Below are 24,252 nucleotides of genomic sequence, written 5' to 3'. Positions count from 1 at the left end.
TATCTACTTCACTGTGATGGAAGTACACTGAGATGGGATTGAAATAAAAAGGCACATTGTATTGAATTCCCCCCATGGATATAGAAATGTTCTAAAGAGTGATGCAACCATGGCAACTAGGCCTGTAGAACTTAGAAATCGATAAAAGACGGAACACGGCTGTGCTTTGAATGCTTAAGTTGAAATCAAGAAGGACCCTTTGAGTGATTTCAGGAACCTATCTTTCCTGTCTGAGAGAACAAGTAGAAACCATGGCCAGCCTAAAAACAGGTCAACTATTGTATTGACAAAAGTTTTGTCGGAGCTCATCAAATGTTTCTATGAAGTGAGGCCAGTGAGCAGGAAGACTGTATCACACTAGGCATTCTTCCAGTCATTATCTTTTTCTCACTGAGGCTTAAGCATTTGGCTCTTAATTGCTTACCAACTGCTGAGTAATTATGGAGTGATTACAAACAACTGAGTCTGCATGGAAGTCAGCGCCTTTAGGTCGGAACAAAAAACTTCATAAATAAATGCAATTGAATGAACATGGGTCTCTGCTAGCTGTGTGCGTGATTGTTGCTGAGTACTAATAAATGCTTTCAGTAAAGAGCACAGACAATAAGCTGTGACTGAATGTTAAGGACGTCCTAATCCTATAGGCGCTAGCTTGTCACCATGGATGGCTGTTTCCAAGTAAAGCGCCACAGCGTCCACATTGATCATTTGAACACCGCGCTGGAAGCACGCAGAGCTTAGTGTTTCAGAACACTCACTGAGGTGGATGATTGGTTTTGTGTTTTGTGAGAATGGCTGTGGCATCTGGGCGAGGTTAATCTATTAAGCTGTATATCCCAACCAATGGCATGCGCACATGCAGACAGCCAGCACAGAAAAAACTAGCCCATGAAGCTCTGTGGCGAAAACTGTGACCTGACAAGAAATCCATAGCCTTTGGTATTAGCCCAGGAGTTATCACCAAATAATATAGCTGTTTGATGACCAAACGTGTCCCTCAGCAGTAGGAGGTTCAGCCTAGACAGAGTGTAATAGTTAGCTCACATGAGACTGGGATGGTGAGCTTCCTGCTGTCTTCTTTTTTTGTCTCTTTTTCTTGTCCCATACACCTGGGGAACTTGGCACATTTTCCATTCTTTAGTGCTTTAAAGTATGACTTTAAGTGTAATCAAAGGGTATCACATTCCTGTTATGAAACCCGCCAGACTAGTTGAGAGAAGTGCTGGGAATCCCTATGAATCACCTATTGAAAATACTCTATGGTCACCCTTATCCTCACAGGTAATGAATCCACAGGTACAGTACAGGTGTTACAGGAGTGGGTCGCAGTTCCGGATCGACCCACTAGGTGTAAACCTTCGACAACCATAGGCACCTCCTCACTCACAGTCGGGACTAATTATCTGCCTATTGGTGTCACCTGTGTCTATCTGATTCACCTGTGTATTTATGCCCTCTCTTCCCTGTGTTCCCTTGGTCAGTTTTCTCTGCTAGTTCCTTAATGTCAAGCAGTACGTATCAGTGTCGGATCACGTGACGGAGTTACAGGTACTCGAGAAGTGTTCTCCCTGTGTCATTGTGTTTTTCCAGTCAGAGTTAGTATTTTGTATTGTTTGTTGTCAGCCTGTTTTTTGGAGACCTATGTGCTCCTCATTTGTTTTCGTGAATAGTCTGTTGTTTTGTATCCTGGCTTTTGGACCACCAGTAAAGATCCTTGTTTCACCATCTCTGCCTACTGCCTACTGTCTATCCTGCACCGCACCTGGGTCACACCTCACACCAACCCTTACAAAAAAACGGAGCCAATATGGACCCAGCGGAGGCAGCATACATACAGGCAGCACTCAAGACAAGTGTTTTCAAATCAAATCTAATCTAATTTTATTTGTCACATGCAACGAATACAACAAGTGTAGACCTTACAGTGAAATGCTTACTTACAAGCCCTTAATCAACAATACAGTTTTAAGAAAAATAAGTGTTAAGTAAAAAATAGATAACTAAAATATATACAGGGGGTACCTGTACAGAGTCAATGTGCGGGGGCACAGGTTAGTTGAGGTAATTGAGGTAATATGTACATGTACAGTATCAGTCAAAAGTTTGGACACAGCTACTCATTCCAGTGTTTTTCTTTATTTTTTACTATTTTCTACATTATAGAATAATAGTGAAGACATCAAAACTATGAAATAACACATATGGAATCATGTATTAACCAAAAAGTGTTAAACAAATGAAAATATATGTTATATTTGAGATTCTTCAAATAGCCACCATTTGCCTTGATGACAGCTTTGCACACTCTTGGCATTCTCTCAACCAGCTTCACTTGGAATGCTTTTCCAACAGTCTTGAAGGAGTTCCCACATATGCTGAGCACTTGTTGCTGCTTTTCCTTCACTCTGCCGTCCAACTCATCCCAAACCATCTCAATTAGGTTGAGGTCGGGGGATTGTGGAGGCCAGGTCATCTGATGCAGCACTCCATCACTCTCCTTCTTGGTCAAATAGCCCTTACACAGCCTGTAGGTGTGTTGGGTCATTGTCCTGTTGAAAAACAAATGATAGTCCCACTAAGCCCAAACCAGATGGGATGGCGTATCACTGCAGAATGCTGTGGTAGCCATGCTGGTTAAGTGTGCCTTGAATTCTAAATAAATCACAGACAGTGTCACCAGCAAAGCACCGCCACACCATAACACCTCCTCCTCCATGCTTTAAGGTGGGAACCACACATGCGGAGATCATCCGTTCACCCATACCGCGTCTCACAAAGCCATGGCGGTTGGAACCAAAAATCTCCAATTTGGACTCCAGACCAAAGGACACATTTCTACCGGTCTAATGTCCATTGCTCGTGTTTCTTGGCAAAGCAAGTCTCTTCTTTTTATTGGTGTCCTTTAGTAGTGATTTCTTTGCAGCAATTCAACCATGAAGGTTTGATTCACACAGTCGATGTTGAGATGTGTCTGTTACTTGAACTCTGTGAAGCAAATATTTGGGCTGCAATTTCTGAGGCTGGTAACTCTAATGAACTTATCCTCAGCAGCAGAGGTAACTCTGGGTCTTCCATTCCTGTGGCGGTCCTCATGAGAGCCAGTTTCATCATAGCGCTTGATGGTTTTTGCGGCTGCACTTGAAGAAACGTTCAAAGTTATTGAAATGCTCCGCATTGACTTACCTTCATGTCTTAAAGTAATGACGGACTGTTGTTTCTCTTTGCTTATTTAAGTTGTTCTTGCCATAATATGACCTTGGTCTTTTACCAAATAGGGCTATCTTCTGTATACCACCCCTACCTTGTCACAACACAACTGATTGGCTCAAACGCATTAAGAAGGAAACAAATTCCACAAATTAACTTCCAGGTGACTACCTCATGAAGCTGGTTGAGAGAATGCCAAGAGTGTGCAAAGCTGTCATCAAGGCAAAGAGTGGCTATTTGAAGAATCTCAAATGTAAAATATATTTTGATTAGTTAAAAACTTTTTTGGTTACTACATGATTCCATATGTGTTATTTCATAGTTTTGATGTCTTCACTATTATTCTACAATGTAGAAAATAGTACAAATAAAGAAAAACCCTGGAATGAGTAGGTGTGTCCAAACTTTTGACTGATACTGTAGGTAGGGTTAAAGGTAGAGTTATTTTGCCTCCCAAGGGGCGTAGTGCTGCATCGCAGTGCTAGCTGTGTCACTAAAGATCCTGGTTCGAGTCCAGGCTCTGTCGCAGCTGGCCGCGTCCGGGAGACCCATGTGGCGGCGCACAATTGGCCCAGCGTCGTCCAGGTTAGTGGATGGTTTTGCTGGCCAGGATGTTCTTGTCCCATCCTGTGGCGGGCCGGGCGCAGTGCACGCTGACACGGTCGTCAGGTTTACGGTGTTTCCTCCGACACATTGATGCGGCTCTCGACCTTCGCCTCTCCCGGGAGTTGCAGCGATGGGACAAGACTGTAACTACCAATTGGATACCACGAAATTGGGGAGAAAAAGGGGTAAAAAAAAAAAAAAAGGTAGAGTTATTTTGTGCTGCAAATGAAGAGTGGTGTGGTCCTAATTTTACATTTTAGTCATTTAGCATTATTGGTCCTCCCTGCGCTCCTGCCATTAGGGCCTGCCAGGCTGACGTATTGCTGGGTGCACAGCACACCCCAGGCCCTTTCCTAATTGTACCTCTATAGGGGAGACTCACAAGCTTCATCCGTCAGGTGGACCCAAGAATGGAAGTTCACTTTGGCCGCATGTGATGCATAGATTACATTATACAAATCTCCAGAACAATAGGAAAATGGCTGGTGTTAATTTGTAATTTGGTTGGTTGGGAGCATTTTGGCTAAGCTGTCCCTTGTCTGGCTATATACTGTAACTGCAAAACAAAGACCAATTTTGGCTGCAAAATAATGCAACGTTTTGAGAAGAGACATATACTACAGAAACATTGCATTACAATCTTCAACTGGATGTTGTGAATGCTAATGTCCCTTCATCTGGATGTTGGGAATGTTAATGTCCCTTCAACTGGATGTTGTGAATGTTAATGTCCCTTCAACTGGATGTTTTGAATGATAATGTCCCTTCTACCTGCATGTTGAGTGACATGAGAGATAAACACTGTACTTATGCAGGCCAGAAAGGTGTGTGTGTGTGTGTGTGTGTGTGTGTGTGTGTGTGTGTGTGTGTGTGTCAATAGGGCAGACAGGTGTGTGAGTATGTGTATGTGTGTGTGTGTGTGTGTGTCAATAGGGCAGACAGGTGTGTGAGTATGTGTATGTGTGTGTGTGTGTGTGTGTGTCAATAGGGCAGACAGGTGTGTGAGTAATTGTATGTGTGTGTGTGTGTGTGTGTGTGTGTGTGTGTGTCAATAGGGCAGACAGGTGTGTGAGTATGTGTGTGTGTGTGTGTGTGTGTGTGTGTGTGTGTGTGTGTGTGTGTGTGTGTGTGTGTGTGTGTGTCAGTAGGGCAGACAGGTGTGTGTGTGTGTTCACAACAAAATAAAGGTTATGTACAGGTAATGTTCAATGTACAGTACATCTTTAAAATGATATGAGCGTAAATTGTAAAGGTTGTCATGATTTCCCCCCAAATTCCGATAGTTGGGGGACTGTAACGTCATGATGAAATGAGACCGATGGCAAGACCTTCACATGAGATCTCAGGCTGTTTTGTAGCTGCGTTGTGTCACACACACATCTCATTCTAGAGTATGACTAAATGTATGCACTCACTAACTGTAAGTCGCTCTGCATAAGAGCGTCTGCTAAATGACTAAAATGTAAAATGTAAATGTAAATAACAACCCCACAAAGGAATAACAGGGGAAGGTGGGAAGTCATCACAACGCACCTCAGCTGCATGGTCTGAGATATATGCAAAACTCATTCTGTCTTTGGTCTGTATACAGTACCAACTGGTGACCCTTGCAGAGATGTCTGACCCAACGTCAACAACACATTTCATGGTGAGTCGATCACAAGCAGGCCATTGAATAGAATAGATCATAGAATACAGTGGGGAAAAAAAGTATTTAGTCAGCCACCAATTGTGCAAGTTCTCCCACTTAAAAAGATGAGAGAGGCCTGTAATTTTCATCATAGGTACACGTCAACTATGACAGACAAAATGAGATTTTTTTTCTCCAGAAAATCACATTGTAGGATTTTTTATGAATTTATTTGCAAATTATGGTGGAAAATAAGTATTTGGTCAATAACAAAAGTTTCTCAATACTTTGTTATATACCCTTTGTTGGCAATGACACAGGTCAAACGTTTTCTGTAAGTCTTCACAAGGTTTTCACACACTGTTGCTGGTATTTTGGCCCATTCCTCCATGCAGATCTCCTCTAGAGCAGTGATGTTTTGGGGCTGTCGCTGGGCAACACGGACTTTCAACTCCCTCCAAAGATTTTCTATGGGGTTGAGATCTGGAGACTGGCTAGGCCACTCCAGGACCTTGAAATGCTTCTTACGAAGCCACTCCTTTGTTGCCCGGGTGGTGTGTTTGGGATCATTGTCATGCTGGAAGACCCAGCCACGTTTCATCTTCAATGCCCTTGCTGATGGAAGGAGGTTTTCATTCAAAATCTCACGATACATGGCCCCATTCATTCTTTCCTTTACACGGATCAGTCGTCCTGGTCCCTTTGCAGAAAAACAGCCCCAAAGCATGATGTTTCCACCCCCATGCTTCACAGTAGGTATGGTTTTCTTTGGATGCAACTCAGCATTCTTTGTCCTCCAAACACGACGAGTTGAGTTTTTACTAAAAAGTTATATTTTGGTTTCATCTGACCATATGACATTCTCCCAATCCTCTTCTGGATCATCCAAATGCACTTCAGACGGGCCTGGACATGACGGGCCTGGACATGTACTGGCTTAAGCAGGGGGACACGTCTAGCACTGCAGGATTTGAGTCCCTGGCGGCGTAGTGTGTTACTGATGGTAGGCTTTGTTACTTTGGTCCCAGATCTCTGCAGGTCATTCACTAGGTCCCCCCGTGTGGTTCTGGGATTTTTGCTCACCGTTCTTAAGATCTTGCCCCAGATCGAGGGAGATTATCAGTGGTCTTGTATGTCATCTATTTCCTAATAATTGCTCCCACAGTTGATTTCTTCAAACCAAGCTGCTTACCTATTGCAGATTCAGTCTTCCCAGCCTGGTGCAGGTCTACAATTTTGTTTCTGGTGTCCTTTGACAGCTCTTTGGTCTTGGCCATAGTGGAGTTTGGAGTGTGACTGTTTGAGGTTGTGGACAGGTGTCTTTTATACTGATAACAAGTTCAAACAGGTGCCATTAATACAGGTAACGAGTGGAGGACAGAGGAGCCTCTTAAAGAAGAAGTTACAGGTCTGTGAGAGCCAGAAATCTTGCTTGTTTGTAGGTGACCAAATACTTATTTTCCACCATAATTTGCAAATAAATTCATAAAAAATCCTACAATGTGATATTCTGGATTTTTTTTTATCTCAATTTGTCTGCAATAGTTGACGTGTACCTATGATGAAAATTACAGGCCTCTCTCATCTTTTTAAGTGGGAGAACTTGCACAATTGGTGGCTGACTAAATACTTTTTTTCCCCACTGTATATCATTCAAATCAGTAATAAAAGCTGTTGTGTTACTATGGTGCCTGCATGGCTCTCCTGGTAAGACTTTATTTGTAGCAAATTACAACGACGTCAGGAGCCTTTGTTAACGACATGGAATGATCACCATAGCAGCTAGCTTCGTCAGTACGCCTCTCTTACATCGGGCAAACTAAGATGAGAAGAACGGGGGATCGATCGATCCTGTCTCCGCTGAGATTAAGTTAAGTTGGGCACGGCATCGGTACCACTAGACAAATAAATTAGAGCTGATTTGTATCAGACAAGTGTGATTGAACAAAGGGTTGAACAAGCTGAGGGAATGCGGACACTGTCGACTCTGCGCCACATGCCACATGCTAATGGGTGTGTGATTAAGGTTGACAGGGTAACCTCTTCTAGAACCAGTCAGTTCCCTGGCCAGCTGCTGACCACAGGCTCTCTCTCTCCACTAGCCGCTCAGGGTGTTAGCTATAAATAGGTAGGGGACAACTTGGGTTGGTTTTTAAGGATAACATTAGGCATCCCTAATTGGTGTGCAGAACAGACTGCAATCAGCAGAAGGCTGCAGACTGTTTGCCCTCAGTGAGAAGCTTTTCTGAGTACACATGCCGTCAGGTTGTCCACACTACCGTTATATTTATGACAATAGTGTGAATGTGTGAATGTGGAATGTGACACAGAAAGGCTTTGTGTTGAGGAGAAATGGAGGAATCCTGTCATTTATTCTCTTTAAGACTATTGAGAGAAAGTACAACTTTGATTCATGTTTTTCAACTGTGTCAGAGTTTCTCCTCTGTAACCTGAGTTTTAAATAGGAATGACGCAATATTGAGCAATTTGATTGAGAGGGTTGTTTTGTCACAGGGGTCACATAGCATACAGTCTGTCTGCAAATGGCCTGCTTATCATTTAATAGAAAATGGTTAGCAATCTGATTACTTTCAGTCCTCATTTAGTCCGGCTCCATAGAGCTGTGTGTTTGTAAATCCAGATTTGTTAAGGTAGAAAAAATGACTGCACAGCACACGTCATCGTCACATCATTTATGGAGAGGAGGGCACGCCTCAGACCACTCCTGACTTCTCATGTCAATCCTTACCTGTAAACAAAGCTTTCAGCTGATGTAACAGGTGTCACTGTGTTAGCTTAACTGTACCACTTCATCCCGCTCTAGCTCCCTGCCTCGCAAACACACATTACTGACCTATTAACAACATCTTAGCCAACTACACTTCTGAATAGCTAGCAGTTCCATAGCGCAGGTGGAGACACTTCACACTGGGGAGTAAGGTTAGAAATCCAACTCTGCTACACTAAATCACTACATCAGAATGCACGTAATGTGGCGATTTTGAGACAAAAAGTTACAGTGTAATATGATTTACAAAAACATCCTTGGTGGCCTATTCCAAAGGCAGGAGTGCTTTAGTGACTGTGATTGGGCTGTTTGCACATCTGTTAGCGTTGTCTTAGATGGTGTATATGCCACGTCCCATGGGAGAAGAGAATGTTTGTCTGGAAGTGGAAAAAGGTAGTACTACATTGCCTAAACATCAAAGCCAACTCCAATCAATAATGTACAACCCCCCAGCAACACAACTATAATTAAGAAGCACTAAAACGAAGATCCTTGTTCCAAAAGCAGAGGGAGATGCCTTAAGACACTCTGATGAATTATTCACCTCCCTTGTCCTTATCATTCTCAACTAAGACTGAGCAAATGGAAGAAATGGGGAAAAAAGAACATGATGTTCCCCGAAGAGAAAAAATACACATTATGTAACATCTGCAGATCATGGATATTTTATGAACAATCTGGTGGATACGTAGATTAAAGAGATGTTTTGAGGTCAACACACAATAATGGTTTTACCATTCCCAACACTCATTATAATTGCCATGTGTCTCCTTAAACAGTAAATACTATAATATTATTCAAAACCATTCAGATCATGGACCAAACTGGACAAATCTGATGAATCTAGAGGATGAAGGAGTAGAAATGAAAATCTATCAAATACTGATTTATCTGCCCTTTTTCCACCCAACTCCTGGAACAAGAAAGTGATGGAGCCAGTTATCTACTGGTCATAGTGACACTCAAAAGACTCAAAAACACTCCCTGAGCTCGCATGAATGCCACTCATAACAACTCAATGCCACTCATAAAAAGTAGATACTGTCCGAGTTGTTCTGAACTGCCAAGGGTATGGGACCAAGAACCATACGTTTTAAGAAAGATGTTCCACAGAGGGAGTAGAATGTGAGGGACAAACATCCTTATCCTCTCAGACACATTAACACATGTTCCACACAGCAGATCCCCTGGTCCCAGAGAGGTGGCTCTGGTCACTCACACCCTCCCTTCCTCCCTCCCTCCCACCCTGTGAGACTTCAAACACGTCTATCAACAGTAGCTGGAACATTTCAGGGGATCGTCAATCAGTAAAAAATAAATTGCTCTCTCTCGCTCGCTCTCTCTCTCTCTCAGGTTACATATGCAAACACTTTATCAAGGAATGTGAATATTGGTACCAATATTGGTCCCTTCTGTTATAGGGGAAAAGTGTGTAGAACTTATTCCCCAAAAATATTAAAGACATGCTGTGATGTAAAGAGTGTCCGGTACAAATCGTACATGAATCCGGATAAGGTAATGCCCCTATACATTTGGATGGGCTAGAACAAATGTGTAGCACAATATGTGTACACTTAGGGGCACACATCAAACACTGAGCCAGAACACTTCTCTGTGATCTGTCCATTGCATCTCACTGTGTGTTAACTCAGCTCCATCAGTGCTGTACAAGGTCCCCCAGATCAAAAGAACACATGCAGTTGAATTAAGCAAGTGGGGGGGGGGGGGGGGGGGTGTAGCAGCATAGGGAGGGAAGAAGAAGAAGAAGCCAGGGGCTTCCAACGAAGATCTCTCTCATAAAACATGGAGCATCTGTAGCAGACTGCCTGGTGTAAGATCTCCCTTTGAACTAGTTCTGTCAGAGCAGCGCTGAACACTCATAAAGCATCCATCTCCTGCAGGTCGTCTAATTCATCCTCGTGTCCTATCTCCAGACATTAGCAAGGATGTTAAAGGGTGAAAAACGAGGCAGGGTAAATACACAACATGTGCTGCAACATGTAACCTCCATGTACCTCTCCTCTCTCCATAGCTAGGTGGGCTGGTGCTGGTGGGTGGGAGGTATAGTGTTTCTACTGCTTGTAGGTCTGTGGAGAGACTCTCGGCTTGCGTCATAAATAACAACCTATTATTATTGTAGATCAGTCAGTCATTCACAATTTACTCATGATACATCACGGTTTTGATGCTCTCGAACACGGCCACTGAGTTTATGTCACGAGTGTGGAAGAAGGGGAAGAGACGTCAGGGGAAGAGTTCCTGTCATCATGCCAGTGTTGAAATCCTCTTCATGGCAAGACTATAGTATCTGGGGAGGATTGTGTATAAATTCATAAAACATGTATTCCAGCTGAAGTTTCAGTTATACTCAAAACTCTGACTGATCAGAAATGACCTTTACCAGCTGCAGAGGGATGTCGTTTCCCAGTACAAATGTGTTCAGAAAAGAAGATGACAAAAAAAAAGTGCAAAGTCACAGAGTGCAGGAAGAGTGGCATAATCAGTCCTGAAGAAAGCCATTAACATGCAAGTGGCTGCAATGGACCACAGGATTCTCAGTCAGCCCCCTGATTAATCATACAGAGTGACATTTTACGTTCCTCCCCCTGGAGCATCTCTGTCTCTGCACCGTCAATCTCTCTCTCTCTCTCTCTCTCTCTCTCTCTCTCTCTCTCCCTCTCTCTCTCTCTCTCTCTCTCTCTCTCTCTCTCTCTCTCTCTCTCTCTCTCTCTCTCTCTCTCTCTCTCTCTCTCTCTCTCTCTCTCTCTCTCTCTCTCTCTCTCTCTCTGGGATTCAGGTGCCCGCCTTTAATTTGTATGGAAATGGACACTTCTGCGCCGAGATAAAGTAGCTTTTCAAGGGGAGAGAGGGAGAAACAATTTCCAAAGTAAACTAAGCGTGTAAATAAAGGAGTATATGTATGGTTTCATCATGTGAAATAATAGACAGTGAGCTGAGGGAGGGGGGAGTGGGTGCGGGAGGCATAAGGTGAGGGAGGGGGGAGTGGGTGCGGGAGGCATCAGGTGAGGGATGGGGGGGGGGTGGAGTTTGTCTGGTGTCAAGGATGTCACCTTAGATTCATTGCCTTTTTATGCCCCCTCCACTCCAAATACACTTTAATAGAAATTTGAAGAAGAGTCCCGAAACGCACAACTCTGTCATTGCCCAGGAATTAAGTCTTCATTTTTTTTATCTGTGAATAGGGGCGATATGGATATATACTGTCAAGCCTAGAGGTTCTTACACACCAACCAAGATATTCTGAGAATCACCTTGAAATATACTGTATGTATTTTTCCCTTGGGAAAAGTCAAGAAGGCCTGAGTTACTGTAAATGCTTTACAATGGGCCAAACACACACAAAATATTATTACAGACTAAGACTTAGGTTATCAGCTAACACTTCAGATGATAAAACATTTATTCACTTCAGTAATTGGTCCTTGACAGGATACTCAAATCTGTGTGTGGAATCCTTTTTTTTATCCCATACTGCGGCCTTCTGCTGGGAGACCAGTCCAAACAGAACACTGAGGATATAGAACCAGTTACGTCATTCTAAAACACCATACTCATTCATTTTGATCTCACATCCAGGCACGAGAAAACCCTCCCATGTGAATGCTCTAAAACACCTGTGTTCCATCTGGAGGAGTCCACTGGCCACACTGCACACACCTAGAACAATGAGGCAGGGTGATGAGGTAGAGCACGGATATGATATGACAAATAACCCATAACCTGGCGGAGGAACACAAAGAGAGACAGCTGTCACAGGTCACAGGGAATGTGTACAAGTGCCTGCTGAGTCAGGGATACACTCAGTTCTACTACATCTTTAGAGACACTCTTAGAGCACAGAGACTACATACTTAGGGAGGGATACATCGGCTGGTAAGAGAGCTCAGTTAGGTCTTAGTCTGACTCATCATACTTACCTTGCATTTAATTCCCACATAAAGAAATTCTACATTTTACGAAAAAATACTACAGTACTTACTGTAGAATTAAAACTAAAAAAGATGTTTTAAGTGAGAATAGGCATTGGTCTGAAGCTGGAAAATAAAGGAAATTCACGTGAGCGCCACAATGCCTATTCCACCCATGCTCTACCAAGGTTTTCCAGCACACAGGTTTGACCTACTACAGTAGCTATGTTGGATTTGTAATTCAAACTATGTGTAGGCAGGCTGCTTAGTATTCAAACCTTCTCAACATTTTTGGCACTGAACAGTCTCCATATATATGTACATTTGTTTTTTCAACTGGTACCGGGGATCTTCAGACGAGTATTGTGGGCAGATTGGCTGTACCGACTTCAGACGAGTCCCTAAACGGAGAACAACAACATGTTCGTGAGAGTCTCATCTTTCCATAGAGGGGTCATAATAGTTTGCAGGCCAAACCGTTCGGACACTACAGCCGATTTTGTGAGAAGACCGATTTTCGGGATTTCTCATGGTCTGACAAACACCGCTCTAGCTCTGTCACCTTTCATTGGCGGATGCGGTGGATTGAGACGCTTCCAATGCAATAAACAAATACACGATATGGCAAAAAGTATGTGAACACTGCTTCAAATTGGTGGATTCGGCTATTTCGTCCACACCCGTTGCTGACAGGTGTATAAAATCGAGCACACAGCCATGCAATCTCCGTAGACAAACATTGGCAGTAGAATGGCCTTACTGAAGAGCTTAGTGACTTTCAACGTGGCACCATCATGGGATGCCACCTTTCCAACAAGTCAGTTTGTCAAATTTCCTCCCTGCTAGAGCTGCCCCGGTCAACTGTAAGTGCTGTTCTTCTGGGATGAACTGGAATGCCGACTGCGAGCCAGGTCTAATCACCCAACATCAGTGCCCGACCTCACTAATGCTCTTGTAGCTAAATGGAAGCAAGTCCCACAGCAATGTTCCAACATCTAGTGGAAAGCCTTCCCAGAAGAGTGGAGGCTGTTATAGCAGCAAAGGGGGGACCAAATCCATATTAATGCCTATGATTTTGGAATGAGATGTTCGACGAGCAAGTGTCCACATACCTTTGGTCATGTAGTCTAATTTTCCTTAAATTCGCAAGAGGCTGATTATATCTCACCGGAGAAAGCATTGGGAGTCCAATTTATTGATGTTTCAGACTTTTATTGTTACAAAGACCACAAAGATGATTGTATGTTATTGCTAAGCTTTTTACAATTCTTCTTTAAGAGAAGATTAATGCCTTGTTTTACGTGAAGGGGAGTTAAGTTAAGCGCCCCTCTGTCTCTGTATGTGTAGACCATCTATCTGATGCTGTCTGGTCAAAAAGAGTATGACATTATTTCTGCCCGTAGCATTGAATGCAAGGGAAACCAGTTTGGATTTGGCTTCTCCTCTATCACATCGCATCAAGAGAAATACGTCATTGACAGAAACAACTTGAATTGTTGCATCTCGTTGTGTTGTTGTCCTCCGGTGGATAGATAGCTAGCTAAAATTGTCCCTTTCCTAAATTAGCCATGTATGGAGATAGGTATTTGGATTTGTGGTTTTACTTAATTCTCCGTACTGGCCAATGATTATAACGGCGATTCTGATCCAACCATAAATTCGTACATTGTGCCCCTGGACTGAAAGGATGGAAGTTCAATATGTAGCTAGATGTAGAAGGCTAATGTTAACTAGCTAACATTGCCCATGAAATGAAGTTAGGCTAGCGAGCAAGCATTTTAGCCAGGTAGCCTAGGACAACAAAAAATAAAAGCTTCTACTGTATGACAGAGTCATAGACCGTTTCATCTACATGAAAGAGGAGATTGGCATTGGCTTTTCTCTACAATTAGGGTGAGTCATGTTTTTTCTTCTACTTGCACGCACACACACACACACACACACACACACACACACACACACACACACACACACACACACACACACACACACACACACACACACACACAAATCAGAACCATGGACAGCCACATCATATTTAGCTTACGTTGATTAGACTAAATTGTTTTTGGCATCTTTTAGTTGTCACTGTATTAGACTAAGCATAGGTGATTTGATTTTGTTGAAATGTTGAAGTTGAAATGGTGCTGCAATAGTGGAGGCTGCTCCTGTTTTCTTTGCGACTTGCGGTAACTCTGTGGTTCTAAATAAAGTTCTTTAGTAGTCCAAAAATGCCGGAAACATTAACTTGCTTGACCATGCTGTAGGTCATGTACAGTGGCTTGCGAAAGTATTCTCCCCCTTGGCATTTTTCCTATTTTGTTGCCTTACAACCTGTAATTAAAATGGATTTTTCGAGGGTTTGTATCATTTGATTTACACAACATGCCTACCACTTTGAAGATGCAAAATATATTTTTTTGTGAAACAAACAAGAAATAAGACAAAAAAAACACAAAACTTGAGCGTGCATAACTATTCACCCCCCCCCCCCCGCCCCAAAGTCAATACTTTGTAGAGCCACCTTTTGCAGCTGCAAGTCTCTTGGGGTATGTCTCTATAAGCTTGGCATATCTAGCCACTGGGATTTTTGCCCATTCTTCAAGGCAAAACTGCTCCAGCTCCTTCAAGTTAGATGGGTTCCGCTAGTGTACAGCAATCTTTAAGTTATACCACAGATTCTCAATTGGATTGAGGTCTGGGCTTTAACTAGGCAATTCCAAGACATTTAAATGTTTCCCCTAAAATCACTCAAGTGATGCTTTAGCAGTATGCTTAGGGTCATTGTCCTGCTGGAAGATGAACCTCCGTCCCAGTCTCAAATTTCTGGAAGACTGAAACAGGTTTCTCTCAAGAATTTCCCTGTATTTAGCGACATCCATCATTCCTTCAATTTTGACCAGTTTCCCTGTCCCCGCCGATGAAAAACATCCCCACAGCATGATGCTGCAACCACCATGCTTCACTGTGGGGATGGTGTTCTCGGGTTGATGAGAGGTGTTGGGTTTGCGCCAGACATATAGTTTTCCTTGATGTCCAAAAAGCTAAATTTTAGTCTCATCTGACCAGAATACCTTCTTTCATATGTTTGGGGAGTCTCCCACATGCCTTTTGGCAAACACCAAACGTGTTTGCTTATTTTTTTCTTTAAGCAATGGCTTTTTTCTGGCCACTCTTCCGTAAAGCCCAGCTCTGTGGAGTGTACGGCTTAAAGTGGTCCTATGGACAGATACTCCAATCTCCGCTGTGGAGCTTTGCAGCTCCTTCAGGGTTATCTTTGCCTCTCTGATTAATGCCCTCCTTGCCTGGTCCGTGAGTTTTGGTGGGCGGCCCTCTCTTGGCATGTTTGTTGTGGTGCCATATTCTTTCAATTTTTTAATAATGGATTTAATGATGCTCCGTGGGATGTTCAAAGTTTTGGACATTTTTATATAACCCTGATCTGTACTTCTCCACAACTTTGTCCCTGACCTGTTTGGAGAGCTCCTTGGTCTTCATGGTGCCGCTTGCTTGGTGGTGCCCCTTGCTTAGGGGTGTTGCAGACTCTGGGGCCTTTCAGAACAGGTGTATACATACTGAGATCGTGTGACACTTAGATTGCACACAGTTGGACTTTATTTAACTAATTATGTGACTTCTGAAGGTAATTGGTTGCACCAGATCTTATTTAGGGGCTTCATAGCAAAGGGGGTGAATACATATGCACGCACCACTTTTCCATTATTTATTTTTTAGAATTCTATGAAACAAGTTATTTTTCTTATTTCACTTCACCAATTTGGACTATTTTGTGTATCTCCATTACATGAAATCCAAATAAAAATCCATTTAAATTACAGGTTGTAATGCAACAAAATAGGAAAAATGCCAAGGGGGATAAATACTATTTATTGCAAGTCACTGTAGGTCAACTGTTTGTTACATGCAAAATGCTTTGTGGACTTCACCGGACAGAGGTTGCTCTCCGGTTTTGTGATGAAACAAAGGTTTGGTTGAATTTATTCTGCCACTGTGTCTTCTTGTCTCAGTCTTAGGCCTATATATATATATATATATATATATATATATATATATATATATATATATATATATATATATATCACAGTGGCAAGGCATATGAACTAACAGGTGATAGAACAAACAACGCAATTATTACAAAACATAGGTTGTAATAGATTATGTTTTTTTTTCCTGGCTTGGCGTCCCCAGTGATTTTACCCACGCACCGCTACTGGAGCAGAAGCTCTGAAATATCCCTTCAGAACCCAGTCCTACCTGTCTACAGGTTATGGAAAATGTGTTATTTTATTATTTCCTGAAGGAGAAAGCCTCCACTTCTATGCCAAAGATAATAAAACAACAACACAGCAATGTCCACAAAAACACAACAGTGTAACAATGACGCTGTGAGTCGAGAAGCAGGTGCAGAAGAAACGTTTAATGAAACAAACATGAAATGAGACAGCGTAACAGTGGCGATATAGCATGAACACAGGAACAATACCGACGGAGGAATGAACGTAAGGGAGGGACAGATAAAGGGGAGGTAATGAGGAAGTTAATGGAGTCCAGGTGTGAATCAAAATGAACTGCAGGTGCGCGTAATGATAAATCCCAGGACTGGTGGATAGTATTCCAGCGACGTCGTACGCCGGAAGGGAGGAGCAGGAGTAGACGTGACAGATACATTAAATACTACAGTATACTACAATCAGCAAGTTGTAAAGTGCCTTGCAAAAGTATTCATCCCACTTGGCATTTTTCCTATTTTTCCTATTTTGTTGCATTACAACCTGTAATTTAAATTGATTTTTATTTGGATTTCATGTAATGGACATACACAAAATAGTCCAAATTGGTGAAGTGAAATGAAAAAAATAACTTGTTTCAAAGAATTCTAACAAATAAATAACGGAAAACTGGTGCGTGCATATGTATTCACCCCCTTTGCTATGAAGCCCCTAAATAAGATCTGGTGCAACCAATTACCTTCAGAAGTCATATAATTAGTTAAATAGAGTCCACCTGTGTGCAATCTAAGTGTCACATGATCTGTCACATGATCTCAGTATATATACACCTGTTCTGAAAGGCCCCAGAGTCTGCAACATCACTAAGCAAGGGGCACCACCAAGCAAGCGGCACCATGAAGATCAAGGAGCTCACCAAACAGGTCAGGGACAAAGTTGTGGAGAAGTATAGATGAGGGTTGGGTTATAAAAAAATATCTGAAACTTTGAACATCCCACGGAGCACCATTGAATCCATTATTAAAAAATGGAAAGAATATGGCACCACAACAAACCTGCCAAGAGAGGGCCGCCCACCAAAACTCACGGACCAGGCAAGGAGGGCATTAATCAGAGAGGCAACAAAGAGACCAAAGATAACCCTGAAGGAGCTGCAAATCTCCACAGCGGAGATTGGAGTATCTGTCCATAGGACCACTTTAAGCCGTACACTACACAGTGTGGCCAGAAAAAAGCCATTGCTTAAAGAAAAAAGGCATGTCGGAGACTCGCCAAACATATGTAAGAAGATACTCTGGTCAGATGAGACTAAAATTGAGCTTTTTGGCCATCAAGGAAAATGCTATGTCTGGCGCAAACCCAACACCAGGTAGGAGAGGATCAACGGCGACATCAACGGTGCCGGCCGAAGAGGAAGCCCGAGAGGCAGCCCCAATAATTTTTTTGGGGGGGACTAAAGGGGTGGTCGGGGATCGAGAGAGAAGAGCCCCGACCATTGCACCCGTGGGGGTTCCAGGTGGAGTCTCTACAACCATGGGAGCAGGAATGGGAGCAGTTTTACACAGAGGAGTCGTAGGAAGATGACGACGATGAATTTCTGTTCCCTCACTCGTGGGGGCTCCCAGAGGAGTCCTCACTGGAGGGGAATTGGCGGTGGAGAGAGAAGGACTGGAACAGTCGTGGAACTCCAACGCCAGTTCCCAGCCTTGTACGCCCGTGCCTACTTCTCGCACCAAGCCAGTGGTGCGTGTTCACAGTCCGGCACGGCCCATGCCTGCTCCTCGCACCAAACCAGTGGTGCGTGTTCCCAGTCCGGCACGGCCCGTTCCTACTCCTCGCACCAAGCCAGTGGTGCGTGTTCCCAGTCCGGCATGGCCCGTGTCTGCTCCTCGCACCAACCTAGTGGTGCCTGTCGCCAGCCCAGTATGCCCCGTACCTGCTCCACGCACCAAACCAGTGGTGCGTGTCGCCAGCACGGTACGCCCCGTACCTCCTCCCCGCACCAAGCCAGTGGTACGCGTCGTCAGCCCGGTACACCCCGTACCTGCTCCTCGCACCAAACCAGTGATGCGTGTCGCCAGCACGGTACGCCCCGTCCCTGCTCCCCGCACCAAACCAGTGGTGCCCGCAGTTCGCTCCACCGATGCCGTGTCCAGCTCCGGTCAGCGGCTCCACTCCGGAACCAGAGCAGTCCGCTCCACTGGTGCCCAATCCAGCTCCGGTCAGCGGTTCCACTCTGGAGCCAGAGCAGTCTGCTCCACTGGTGCCCAGTCCAGCTCCGGTCAGTGGTTCCACGGCGGAGCCAGAGCAGTTCGCTCCACCGGTGCCTTGTCCAGCTCCGGTCAGCGGCTCCACTCTGGAACCAGAGCAGTCCGCTCCACTGGTGCCCAATCCAGCTCCGGTCAGCGGTTCCACTCCGGAGCCAGGGCAGTCCGCTCCACCGGTGCCCAGTCCAGCTCCAGTCAGCGGCTCCACTCCGGAGCCAGAGCAGTCCGCTCCTCCGGTGCCCAGTCCAGCTCCGGTTAGCGGATCCACTCCGGAGCCAGAGCAGTCCGCTCCACCGGTGCCAGTCCAGCTCCGGTCAGCGGCTCCACTCCGGAGCCAGAGCAGTCCGCTCCACCGGGGTCCAGTTCAGCTCCGGTCAGCGGCTCCACTCCAGGCCCAGACGTTAGCCCCTCTCCAGGGTCGGGGTCTCCCACACCAGGGTCCAGAGAGGGCTTGGTGCATCGCGGGAGGATTGCCGATCCAGGCCCAGACGTCAGCCCCTCTCCAGGTTCGGGGCCTCCCACACCAGGGTCCAGACAGGGCTTGGTGCATTGTGGGAGGAAGGAGAGGGGAAGCATCACGCCGAGGTCCAGACCAGACCAGGGGTGCAATAGGGAGGCAGAGAGGGAGAGGTCGTCACGCCCGGAGCCGGAGCCGCCTCCGAGGCTGAATGCCCACCCGGACCTTCCCCTAATGAGTCAGGTTGGTGCGGCCGGAGTACGCACCTTTGGGGGGGGGGGGGGGGGGTACTGTCACGCCCTGATCTAGAGAACTCTTGTTGGTGGGTCAGGTTGTGAGTTTCAGTTGAGATCTATGTCATTGTATATCTATGTTTAGATCTAGTTTGATATTTCTATGTTTGGCCGGGTGTGATTCCCAATCAGAGGCAGCTGTCGCTCGTTGTCTCTGATTGGGGATCATACTTAAGTAGCCTGGTTGCCTACCTTAGTTGTGGGATCTTGTTTGTGTTCCTGTTAGGCTTGTTGTGTGTATAGCCCATAGGACTTCACGTTTTGTTGTTTTGTTATTTTGTCAAGTGTTTATTCGTATTAATAAACATGTACGCATATCACGCTGCACCTTGGTCTGACCCGTCTCTCACCGACCGTGACAGTCTGATTGAGGGACAACGTTTTGCTGTGCTTTCTCATGTATCTTATTAGCACTGGAGCAAGTATGGTTGTCAAGCTTTTATTTGTTTCCATAAAAAAATATTTTATTCAAGTTGTTTTCCATCGTATGTTTAGATCTAGTTTGATATTTCTATGTTTGGCCGGGTGTGATTCCCAATCAGAGGCAGCTGTCGCTCGTTGTCTCTGATTGGGGATCATACTTAAGTAGCCTGGTTGCCTACCTTAGTTGTGGGATCTTGTTTGTGTTCCTGTTAGGCTTGTTGTGTGTATAGCCCATAGGACTTCACGTTTTGTTGTTTTGTTATTTTGTCAAGTGTTTATTCGTATTAATAAACATGTACGCATATCACGCTGCACCTTGGTCTGACCCGTCTCTCACCGACCGTGACAGTCTGATTGAGGGACAACGTTTTGCTGTGCTTTCTCATGTATCTTATTAGCACTGGAGCAAGTATGGTTGTCAAGCTTTTATTTGTTTCCATAAAAAAATATTTTATTCAAGTTGTTTTCCATCGTTGGGGGAGCAAAGTCCTCCAGAATGAGGTGACAACCCAAGGACAATTCCACAATGGAACAAGAGAGCTAGAGATGGAACTGCTAGATTCACTACATGTCTGTTTCTATGAGCCTAATGATTAAGGGGTTGCCCAGTCAGATCAATATGTTCAATGTCCATGTAATTAAGTTGCCCCTCACCTCCTCCATCCAAGGACCCTTTCAAATCATTATCATCCCTTATGAAGTGATGTAGGGTGTCTTCAAAATAGACATATGATTATGTTAGTTGTCAGCCTTGCATTTAATGATGATATTGAACTGTGCAATAATAATGGTATTATTTTCATTATAGAACATTTGGACAACGTGCTGCTGATTGCGCTAAAATGTGCTGCTGATGTTGACCTTGGTCATGTGACCTTCTCTCCCAGCTGAACTTGCTGCTGTAATTGGGCCTGGAAGCAGACGTTTAGATGATGAATGTATGTTCCAGACATGTCTGTGTTCAGGACAAATGTGCTGAGAAGACAGAGGAGACTACACAAGAAAATAGATACATTTTTGTGGTGTGCATTGTACATACTTTCTGAAAACGTTCAGGCTACTGTACTTTCACACCACTTACAGTGCTCTCTTCAGGTAATTGACCAGGTCCTGCCGTGTAGTTCTGGGCTGATCCCTCACCTTCCTCATGATAATTGATGCCCTACGAGGTGAGATCTTGCATGGAGCCCCAGACTGAGGTTGATTGACCGTCATCTTGAACTTCTTCCATTTTCTAATAATTGCGCCAACAGTTGTTGCCTTCTCACCAAGCTGCTTGCCTATTGTCCTGTAGCCCATCCCAGCCTTGTGCAGGTCTACAATTTTATCCCTGATGTCCTTACACAGCTCTCTGGTCTTGGCCATTGTGGAGAGGTTGGAGTCTGTTTGATTGAGTGTGTGGACAGGTGTCTTTTATACAGGTAACGAGTTCAAACAGGTGCAGTTAATACAGGTAATGAGTGGAGAACAGGAGGGCTTCTTAAAGAAAAACTAACAGGTCTGTGAGAGCCGGAATTCTTACTGGTTGGTAGGTGATCAAATACTTATGTCATGCAATAAAATGCAAATTAATTACTTAAAAATCATACAATGTGATTTTCTGGATTTTGTTTTAGATTCTATCTCTCACAGTTGAAGTGTGCCTATGATAACATTTACATACCTCTACATACTTTGTAAGTAGGAAAACCTACAAAATCGACAGTGTATCAAATACTTATTCTCCCCACTGTATGTCAATCCCTGTCAATATCCCTCTCAATACCTCTGTCAATATCCCTGTCAATATCTATGTTCAAATCTCTGTCAATATCTCTGTTAATAACTCTGTCTATATCCCTGTCAATATACAGTGGGGAAAAAAAGTATTTAGTCAGCCACCAATTGTGCAAGTTCTCCCACTTAAAAAGATGAGAGAGGCCTGTAATTTTCATCATAGGTACACGTCAACTTTGACAGACAAAATGAGAAAAAAAAATCCAGAAAATCACATTGTAGGATTTTTTATGAACTTATTTGCAAATTATGGTGGAAAATAACTATTTGGTCAATAACAAAAGTTTCTCAATACTTTGTTATATACCCTTTGTTGGCAATGACACAGGTCAAACGTTTTCTGTAAGTCTTCACAAGGTTTTCACACACTGTTGCTGGTATTTTGGCCCATTCCTCCATGCAGATCTCCTCTAGAGCAGTGATGTTTTGGGGCTGTCGCTGGGCAACACTGACTTTCAACTCCCTCCAAAGATTTTCTATGGGGTTGAGATCTGGAGACTGGCTAGGCCACTCCAGGACCTTGAAATGCTTCTTACGAAGCCACTCCTTCGTTGCCCGGGCGGTGTGTTTGGGATCATTGTCATGCTGAAAGACCCAGCCACGTTTCATCTTCAATGCCCTTGCTGATGGAAGGAGGTTTTCACTCAAAATCTCACGATATATGGCCCCATTCATTCTTTCCTTTACACGGATCAGTCGTCCTGGTCCCTTTGCAGAAAAACAGCCCCAAAGCATGATGCTTCCACCCCCATGCTTCACAGTAGGTATGGTGTTCTTTGGATGCAACTCAGCATTCTTTGTCCTCCAAACACGACGAGTTGAGTTTTTACCAAAAAGTTATATTTTGGTTTCATCTGACCATATGACATTCTCCCAATCCTCTTCTGGATCATCCAAATGCACTCTAGCAAACTTCAGACGGGCCTGGACATGTACTGGCTTAAGCAGGGGGACACGTCTGGCACTGCAGGATTTGAGTCCCTGGCGGCGTAGTGTGTTACTGATGGTAGGCTTTGTTACTTTGGTCCCAGCTCTCTGCAGGTCATTCACTAGGTCCCCCCGTGTGGTTCTGGGATTTTTGCTCACCGTTTTTGTGATCATTTTGACCCCACGGGGTGAGATCTTGCATGGTGCCCCAGATCGAGGGAGATTATCAGTGGTCTTGTATGTCTTCCATTTCCTAATAATTGCTCCCACCGTTGATTTCTTCAAACCAAGCTGCTTACCTATTGCAGATTCAGTCTTCCCAGCCTGGTGCAGGTCTACAATTTTGTTTCTGGTGTCCTTTGACAGCTCTTTGGTCTTGACCATAGTGGAGTTTGGAGTGTGACTGTTTGAGGTTGTGGACAGGTGTCTTTTACTGATAACAAGTTCAAACAGGTGCCATTAATACATGTAACGAGTGGAGGACAGAGGAGCCTCTTAAAGAAGAAGTTACAGGTCTGTGAGAGCCAGAAATCTTGCTTGTTTGTAGGTGACCAAATACTTATTTTCCACCATAATTTGCAAATAAATTCATAAAAAATCCTACAATGTGATTTTCAGGATTTTTTTCTCTCAATTTGTCTGTCATAGTTGACGTGTACCTATGATGAAAATTACAGGCCTCTCTCATATTTTTAAGTGGGAGAACTTGCACAAATGGTGGCTGACTAAATACTTTTTTCCCCCACTGTATCTGTCAAAATCTCTGTCAATATCTCTGTCAATATCCCTGTTAATATCTGTGTCGATATCCTTGTCAATATCTCTGTCAATATATATGTCAATATATCTCTGTCAATATCTCTGTCAATATCCCTGTCAATATCTCTGTCAATATCTCTGTTAATATCTCTGTCAATATCCCTGTCAATATCTCTGTTAATAACTCTGTCAATATCTCTGTCAACATATCTGTCAATACCTCTTTCAATACCCCTGTCAATATCTCTGTCAATATCCCTGTCATTATCAATGTCAATTTCCCTGTCAACATCTCTGTCAATATCTCTTTCAATATCCCTGATCATTATCTCTGTCTATATCTCCATCAATATCCCTGTCAATATCCCTGTCAATACCTATGTCAATATCCCTGTCAATATCCCTGACAATACCTCTGTAAATATCCCTGTAAATATCTCTGTCAATATCTCTGTCAATATCTCTGTCAATATCTCTGTCAATATCTAAGTCAACATCCCTGTCAATATCTCTGTCAATATACATGTCAATATCCCTGTCACTATCTCTGTCAATATGCCTGTCAACATCTCTGTCAATACCCCTGTCAATACTCCTGTCAATATCTCTGTCAATATCCATGTAATTATCAATGTCAATTTCCCTGTCAATACCTCTGTCATTATCTCTGTCAATATCTCTGTCAATATCTCTGTCAATATCTATGTTCAAATCCCTGTCAATATCTCTGTCAATATCCCTGTCTATATCCCTGTCAATATGTCTGTTAATATCCCTGTCAATATCTATGTTCAAATCCCTGTCAATATCTCTGTCAATATCCCTGTCTATATCCCTGTCAATATATCTGTCAATATCTCTGTCAATATCTCTGTCAATATCTCTGTCAATATCTCTGTCAATATCCCTGTCAATATCTCTGTCAATATCACTGTCAATA

Source organism: Coregonus lavaretus, assembly GCF_964263955.1.
Source record: "Coregonus lavaretus genome assembly, chromosome: 15".
Classification (NCBI taxonomy): Eukaryota; Metazoa; Chordata; class Actinopteri; order Salmoniformes; family Salmonidae; genus Coregonus; species Coregonus lavaretus.
Note: the sequence above shows the minus strand (reverse complement) of the source record.